The 8938-nt window shown below is 42.3% G+C and overlaps 1 long non-coding RNA gene across 3 annotated transcripts; it reads left to right on the top strand.

Annotated features, from left to right (window-relative positions):
• Nucleotides 1-1319: 1319 nt before the first annotated feature.
• On the top strand, nucleotides 1320-4046 carry LOC106730892. 3 transcript variants are annotated; one of them, XR_004315919.1, is made up of 4 exons: nucleotides 1320-1586; nucleotides 1731-1828; nucleotides 2290-3153; nucleotides 3430-4046. It is a non-coding gene; the product is annotated as an uncharacterized LOC106730892 (long non-coding RNA). The 3 variants fall into 3 exon arrangements; XR_001367336.2 differs by having other exon boundaries at nucleotides 1368-1586; nucleotides 3096-3153; nucleotides 3430-4040; XR_001367337.2 differs by having other exon boundaries at nucleotides 1372-1526; nucleotides 3096-3153; nucleotides 3430-4039.
• Nucleotides 4047-8938: the final 4892 nt, after the last annotated feature.

The following is an 8938-nucleotide window of genomic DNA, read 5'->3' as shown; positions in this document are numbered from 1 at the left end:
TTTTGAAATTTAAGAATAACAACTAACGTTTATTAAACAATTATTATGTGCCAGGAACATAATGATATCTTTGTGTAGATGATCCCATTTAATTCTTGAATTATTCTCACTTTACACACGACGAAGCTGAGGCTGTGTAAGTTTCCATGAAAGCTGAGCAATAGTGAAGGGAGAATTTGGACTCAGGCTGATTCTAAAGTCCAGCTATCTCCACCGCCTGACCAACCGGGTTCAGTAAACTAGGGTTACCCCCAAATTTGCCTCTCAGCTCCTCGGCTTGCAAACCATTATCTTTTTTATTTATAACTAGAAATTACCTGAAATGCTTGCTGGCTAGAAACAGCAACATGGCAGTCAGGAGTTCTGCACATCTTTTGGAGAAGCTGCTAGCTGGGGGAAAGGATAGAGAAGGAGGCAGAGGCAAGAAGGTGGGGCAGGAAGGGAGGAAGGGGTGCGTCAGCGCACCTGGCACACACAGCGCTACTCGGCTGCTCTTCTTCCCGCCTCCTCCCAGAAACCCAGACGGGATGGAAGGACGCTTCCCCTCAGAGAGGGATCCAGAGGGCTGGGCCCAGGGCCTGAAGCTGAGCAACCTGTTGCCTGAAAAAAAATGCACGACCGAAAAGTTGAGAACTACGTTTTATTTAGCAGACTTTCTGAGGACGACGTAAGCCCTGGAAGACAGCCTCTCAGATAGCTGCGAGGGACTCCAAAGGCGTCAGGGCGCAGCCAGGATACACAGGAGTTTTTGCAACAAAAACCAGGTAGTCAGACCATCAAACGATTAATGTTAATTAAAAAAAAAAACAGACATCTCAAGTTTACAAATTTAGTGCTTTTCTCTGAATGGGAAGATGCAAAAGTCTGGGCTCACTGAAACCACCTCTTTGATGTGCACCTTAACTCCCTAGGGCCAGTGTCCTGTTTTTCTCCATCCTGAATCCCCTCAGTCGCGGGGAGGCTGTAGTGGCTGCAACATCCTCTGTTTACTAACATGGCAGGTGACATTCTTCATCCACAGTCAGACGTTCAATAGGATTTGGGGTAGAGCTGAAATATTATGTTGGAGGGACATCCTTTAGATATAGTCACTTTAGGATTTTTAAAAAAAGATTATTTTTTTCTTTGGACCCAGGTTAGCACTTCTCTGGGTTATTTCAGAAAGACACTCAGCGCTGACAGATGAATTTGTCTCTACCGTTTATCTGCACTGGAATTATGCTTCTGTGGATTTAAAAAGGGGAAGACATAACTGCCCCAAATAAACTATTATCTTCTGTAAGGCTGGTAATGAATGGGAAAAAAAATCTGTGTTCTTTGCAAAGCCTGGAGAGAACGGGGAGCGGTAAGGCGGGGAATACTGACGTATCTTTTGGCAAGCTTCAGCTTGGGAGTTTGCCCCGGACTTTACCCAGGAAATAGGCCACATCAGGAGTGCACAGGGGCGCAAGAAGAAACCAATCCTGCCATCAGGAACACTCTGCACTTGGGAATTCTCTTTTTCAAAAAGCACCCCCTTCCAAGAGGTCTGGCTGCTGTCTTACCTTTGCACATCACAAATGGTTCCCTCCTATTCTAAAGGGAAGGTGATTTTCTCTTTAATTCTCCTTCTTTCTGGCTGAGTGCAAGTACTATGGCTTTTAGCAGTTCTTTTTTTTTTTTTTTAATGAGCTTGAGAGCTGTACAAAACAAAACCTCTTTGGTCGTTTGCACTTATTCTTCTCCTCCAGGAATGTGCTGAAGTGTCCCTGCGGCCTGCCACGTGAGAGAGTGACAGCGGTGTGATGATGACCCAATTGGATGGTGGATGGAGGATTCTCGACACCAGGTACTGGCCGGCCAGCAGGACAGGGGCTTGTCCCATGGCAGCAGAAAGTTGCTCTGTCGGCCAATAGCGAGGCTGGGAAGTGGCCTGATCCAAACAAGAGCCAGTGCTGACGGCACCCCAGCGCTGCCCGCCCAGCCAGGGCCCGAGGCTGAGAACCCCGCCCGCCCTCCCTGCTGACTTTGCAGGGCTGCTCTGACAAAGGCTCCCTGTTGGCTCAGGGCATAGACCTCCCACAGCTACAGAGATAAAACAGAGGGAGATTAACAGGAGTTAGATGCTAAGCAAATAACTTAGGGGATAATATTTTTAAATGCTTATGTATCTAGAACCTGACCTGCTTTTATTCAGTTTCAAGGTATGCAAATATGGAGGCATGAGATACTCTTCATCTTGTGTAACCTGTGCTAAAACAGGCCGTGCCTTCCCTAGGTGTCGGGGTCTAAACCTTATTTGGCTATCAGTTCAATTACAGGAGGTATCCCAGATAACGTGTATGTGGAGACAGACAGGGGAACCCCAAGGCTACGCTGACTGGGGAGGGCAGTATGGCTTCACAGATGGAATTCATGGTTTCTTCCTCTACTCCTGGCCCCCGTGGTGACCTTCTGCAAGTCTGAGGCAAGAAGTTTCTTCATAACGAAGAAGAGATACAGTGGGGCCTAACATTTTTTGTGAACTGTCATCTTTACACCTTTGGAAATGCCTCTGTAATCTGTTAGGCTAACAGAAACTTGCTGTACCATTATGTTATGATAGATAAAAGCAAGCATTTTGGGCTCATTAGCTAGGAAATGCTCAGTACCTGTAGACTATCATTAATATTCAACATGTGCTGTTGAATTATGCAACTCATTATTTTATTATCTTTACATTTTGACTTTATATTTATTCAAAAAAAAAAAAAAAAGAAAGAAAGAAAGAAAAAGAAAGAAAAGAAGAAAGGAAAAAATCTCCAGTTACCATCATCTCGTATCTCTGAACTTGAACTACTGGAATGATTGCCTTTGCTGTGTAAGCAAGGTTAACCCCCACCTACATGCATGTTCCCTTGGAGAATGGTATTTACACTATCACGTGATAAGCAGCTAGTTCCAATCTGTTTTGGAAACCAGTTAAATAGAAATAATCTCAAAAAATCAATATTCAGAAAATGACCTTCCCTTTACTCCGGAGGAGTGGTTTGAGTAGCCAAGAGAGCAGCCTTTCATTGCTCCTTGTCCCGCTGCACAAGTTTGCATTCACACTGGAGAACCACATTACTCCACAGATGATGATACAGCAAATAACATAAGGAAGTGCTGGGCCAGAGAAGCGCAGAGAGCGAGGTATGGATGGGAAACCGTTGGTCACCTGCTGCCGCCCCCTGCCCCGCCTCCTTGCCCTCGCCCAGTAATTCCCTGCTCACTGGTGGGAAAGCCCTCTCTCTGTCTCTGTATCCCTGTGTCCCTCTGTCCCTCTCTCAATGTTTTTTTTTTTTTTCCCATTCTACCCCAAGAAAATGCTTCTCCCTTTACAGTTTACACATATCTCAGAAACAACCATTTCTACCTTCTGTGTATTCTGAAAGAGTAAGAATTCTGATTCCTTCCTTCTCTAATCAGAGGTTCCTGCGGATGAACAATGGTGCCTGCCACATCAGTAAACAAAGGATGTTGCAACCATCAGACCATCAGCCACTGCAACTGTCCTGTCCCCAACGGTGAGCCCTGAAGCAACTCAGGGTGGAGAAAAACAGGCTGCTTGCCACCCCAACAGTGCACCCTGAGGGGATTCAGGTTGGGAGAGGAGAGGATGCTGGCCCTACACAGCTAAGGTGCATATCAAAGGGATGATTTCAATGAGCCCAGACTCTTGCATCTTCCTACACATAGAAAAGCACTAAATTCACGAACTTGAGAAGGCTGGTTTTCTTTAATTAACAATAACCTTTTGATGGTCTGACCACCCTGTTTTTGTTGCAAAACTCCTATATATCCTGGCTCTTCCCACACCTCTCCAGAGCAGTCCCTCAGAGCTATCTGAAAGTCTGTCTTCTGGGCTTATGTCCTCAGAAAGTATGCTGAATAAAACATCATTCTCAATTTTTCAGTTGTGCTTTTTTTTTTTTCAGTCGACAGTCCAAATAGTTTTAATAATTTCAAGACTTACTCCATGAGGGTGCTAAATATTGGAAAATCTTTTGCATAGTGTATATAAACCCTTGCAGAGAAGTCTCATAATCACAGCTTTTGGTACACATTACTCAACACAGCTTGCCTTGGGCATGTCAGGGACTAGGACGTTGATACCGCATTGGGAAATACTGCGTAGATGCAATAAGGACCAATGAGTTCCTCAAGGAGTCCCCTACTTGTAAACTAGAGATCATAAATCAGTGCTAATTAAAAGGCTGAAAAGACACAAAGGAAATAATTTCAGAAATTATTCAGAGAATAATTCTTTAGAAACTCCTATGAGACTAGCTACTAAATTCATGATGGTTTCGCTAAAAGATCTGATAGCTGGTGCTGTGTGTTTCAGAAATGCAACCGCATTAGTAGAATCGGTAGGTTAGGCACTTGGCAGATGTTTTTTTTTTTCAGTGCGCTGCCAACTATAATAGTTTGCCACTGTTAGTAATTATTAATCATAAAATGTCAGTAAAATGGGAGGAAACATGAAACAAGACCCATGAGCCAGTTTCTATGAAGTTGTCATAAGGGATTTCTTTTTTCTACTGAATAAAACAAGATTAATTTTCTCTGTGGTGGGGCATAGAAGTACACATGACTCAGACAAGCAGCGAACCACAGCATTCAATCATGTGCAACCATGTGTAACTCAGCTGTAAGGTTTCACTTCTTTGAGGAGATAGTTTCTTGAAGGAAGTGTGGTCAGGTCAGATACGTCAAGAGTAAGAAGAAAAGTCACGGCGGCGGGGGGGACTTTTTATACGCAAGGGAGCTGCTTCCATTATTATTAAGCACCTACTATTTATCAGGTACTATTCTTAGCACTTTGAATTTCTGATCTCACGTATTCTTCTCAGCAACTCGAGGAAGTAGGTATACTTATCTCCGTATTTCAGGTGATGATAACCGTCAGGGAAGTTAGGTAAATTTTGCAAAGTCTCATGGACAGTAAGTGACTTCAGAGAGTCCCAGGGCATTTTGATTCCAGATCCAAAGCTCACGCTTCTGTGGCTCCTCCTCTAGGTGAACCCCAGGACACTCAGTAAAGGAGAAGTGAAATTCCAGGAGGCTGCCTGGCAGATGTGTGAATGAATGAAGGGGAAATCTCACTGCTGGGCTACAGAAAGGAGCATATAAACTCTATGTTCCTATCTTTAAACCCACTGAATTCCCTGCAACCAACCCAAACCACAATGGGTATTAGCTCATCCCTGCCCCAGGCCCTGGAATTCATGCAAACTCCAATTTCATCTTGTTTCTCAGATCTTGTTTAACATCTTATCTTGGCTCCCAGTCACTGCCTTTCGCCTTCTTAGATTCCTGGCTCCTTCGGTCCACACCTCCTCCATGTGCTCCCTGGGATGGGACTTCATGATTCTGATCTGTGTGTTTTAGCTTCTGCCTTTCACTCATATGCATAAAACCTGTGGGCCAGGCCTCTTACCACACAGATCTCAGCCACAGGAAGGAGACTTGCACTGTGTTCAGAAATGTATACTTAATCAGTAGTCAGTGTATTTAGATGTTTTTCAAAAAGTGGTTAAGCCATTGTTTTGCAAGCTGGTAAAATCATTTTGTATTTTATTTTATTTTATTTTATTTTAAATCAATGACTTTGGTTCTTTGCCCTTTTAATCATTTGGTGACTTAATTCTTTCCTAATTTCCCACCTGGGAGATGGGGAATAAGGTTAAATAAGTCTCAGCCCAGTGGTTCCTTCCTGCAGTTGGGCTTCTGGAAGTAGACTTGGAATTCCTGCATCAGACCCTAGAGGCAAAGTGGCAGGGACATGGGACAAGAGAGGCATTCCCTCTGGGTGGCTGGGGAGGAGTGGCTGGAACCTCCTGCAGTCCAGGTGGGTCTGGCCAGCTCTGTTCTTTTAGCAGGACCACCCCCCCCATGCTTACCTGGAATGAGGCTGCAGCTCCTCCTTCTCCAAGTTGTTTAGAAGGAAGCAGAGTTTAGAAGCATTTTAAATTATTTATTTTTCTTCAGAGAATTTAGACTTTTCTTCCAGACCTTACAGAGGTCCTTGATGAATATGCTGAGAATTAATAGTTTTAAAAGAAATGGATAAACAACTTTTAGAAAAGTGTCCAAATATACATATGATTAAATACATTTTTCTGAGCACAGTTAATATTTACCATTTCAAGGGGAAGATTTTCAATTTGTGTTGATTTTTGTTCCCAAATTCAAAACATCGTTTTCAGTTTGCTAACACTTTAACATCTAAATTGAATGATTTTTGGATTTCTAAGTATCTTTCTTACCTTTCCTTTACAATTTTACAATGATCATGACTAAATGTCAAATTATTTTTAGAAACAAATTAACCAATCCATTAAAGTGTTCCCTGCTATATCTCCTTACATCCTTTCTGTTGATTTGAGTAGTTTTACATCTTGAAGTTGAAATTTCCTGCAAACTGTTACTCATCTTCCATTTTTGAAATTCTTGTTAGAAACCATCAGCATTTTATCTCTGATAGGACTCTTGGCTGATTCTGATTTATTACCGAAGCTCATTAAATTTAATTTAATGAACATTCAATATAATTCTAATTGTAAGTGACTTTTAATTAAAATTTAAAATTTCTGTGTTTTACAGTGTATATTAAACTCAAAATCACTTGCTAGAAATGTAAATTAAGGCTGACATGCCATTTGGGGAATTAGTAAAATAATTCTAAATATGCTTAAATTTTGGAAATAGTCATTTCATTACAAAACATCTGAAAAAATTCAAAAGTCACATGCTGGATGCCAACATTCAGCGAAAAAGTGGTTTATATTGGCGTGTCCAGTGAGTGTATAATTGGCCATCATTTTAGCATTCTATTAGGATAATTTTATCAGGTAGCCAATCAAACCCAGCTTAGCCAATATGGAAAAGAATATATTTGATTTCAAGTAATAAAAAATATTTTTCTTAAACCTACAGTTTGTAAATTTTGGGGCATTCTACAAATTTATTATTCCAAGCAATGATTTTTAGTTAATTGGCCTATCTCTCTATCTAGGACTCTGTAGTTAAAAATACAAACAAGAAAATCAATCATACAACATTCATTGTAGATAGATAGTGAGCCAGTACTGGGCTAGATACTCTGCAGTAAATGTCTTCATTTAACGCAAACAACTATCCAAATTAGGTATTATTGTCATTTTACAGAGAAGAGACTTAAGGTTCAAAGAAATTAAAAATTTAAGTTGCCCTAGGAGGAAGAATCAAGACCTCTTCTCTCAGTGGCCAGGTTGCCTAATATAGTTCCCAAGCTGTGAAATGCAAGCTGGAAATGACCCAGCTCTGCCCTAGATCTGTACGGATTGAGACGAGGAAAGAGATTGCTCCTACTTCACTGCCTAAACAGAAGGAGCTCAGCAATTGCACAGATTTTAGCATCTGGGGCAAAGAGCAGGTGGGCTGGGAAGGTGTCCAGCCAGTTCATTGCTCAGGGGGTGGGAGAGGCAGTAGAGGTGACACAGGTGATGGGTCAGGTTCCCACATCCTGTTTGCAGGGGGTCAGAGATTGGCTGCACTCCGCATTCAGCAGAGTCAGCTGCCTGCTAGTCCCAGCTCCGTTCTTCCCCTGTAAGGCCATTAGGTCTATTAGACACAAAGACATGGGCTGTTGCTCCCAAGTGCAGCCTGGAACCGGCTGCTCCTGGGAATAATGCCAGTCAGCCCCGCATGGCTGGGAGGAAAGTGAAGTCTCTTGTCTTCTAATCTCAAAGCAGAGACCTGAAGGGCATGGGCTCAACTCTAGTTCAAGGGATCCATCTGCCAGGGTCAACGGAACAAGAGGGAAACACATGGGCAGTTCTTAGCTGTCATCTCGCAAGCTTCTGTTTGGGTAGATTGGGGTGAGATGTTTCTGGGCTGACGTGCTGGATGAGTCTTAGCTCTTTATTAATACCAGCTACCAAACAGCCCCGTCTCCCCTCTTTCCTGTCACTTTCTGTGACTGTCACTGGCCAGCCTGGAGTGATTATCCTGAATTTTTCTATTCCACTGACAGATCTGGCTGTAACTGGCGATGGTTAGGTGCTCTGTCACTCTTGCCTCAGCACTGCGTCCCCTTTCCCATGGCAGCTTCAGGGAGAAAGGGGCTTGAGGACAAAGGGAAAGGGACCTGGGAAGATTTCCTTTTCCTTCTGCTTGGGTGACATGATATCATAGTGATCAGATTATTTTTCTCTTCTAATCCCTCATCTCATACCCTTTTCAGATTGAATGTCTCTAGTCAGTGAGTTGGCAAGTTTTTATACAACTTTTTAGCTTATTTTTTTTAATTTACAATTCAGTGATTTTTGGTATATTCACAAAGTTGTATACGCATGACCCCCATCTAATCACAGAACATTCTTGCAGCCCCCCAAAAAAACCCCATTCCCATTGGCCCCCTATCTCTTCCCTTTATAAGTCCCTGGCAACAACTAATCTACTTTCTGTGTCTATAGTTTTGCCTTTTCTGAACATTTCATAAAAATAGAATCACAATCTATGACTTTTTTGTGCCTAGCTTCTTTCACTTAACACAAGGTTTCTCTGCTCATGTGTGTTATAGCCTGTATCGGGACCTTATTCCTTTGTATGGCTGAATAATATTCCAGTATATGAATATACCACATTTGTTTATCCATTCGTCAGTTGATGGAAATTTCACTTGTTTCTACGGGTTTGTGTGGACATATATTTTCATTTCTCTTGGGTAATACCCTGGAGTCGAATTGTTGGGTCATATGGTGCTTTATCTTCAACTTCCTGAGAAACTGCCAAATTGTTTGCCCCAGTGGCTGCCCCATTTTACTTTCCCACTAGCAACAGGACATAGTGAAGCAAAATAACAAATTAGTGCCAAGTAGGGCAAGTAAATTACTGAAACTAGAAATGGACAATGTCATTAGTGTGTGAGAAAAAAGTGAAAAGAAATACT

The sequence above is a fragment of the Camelus ferus genome, chromosome 29 (assembly GCF_009834535.1).
Source record: "Camelus ferus isolate YT-003-E chromosome 29, BCGSAC_Cfer_1.0, whole genome shotgun sequence".
Lineage (NCBI taxonomy): Eukaryota > Metazoa > Chordata > Mammalia > Artiodactyla > Camelidae > Camelus > Camelus ferus.
Note: the sequence above shows the minus strand (reverse complement) of the source record. Positions and strands in the feature narration are given on the sequence as shown.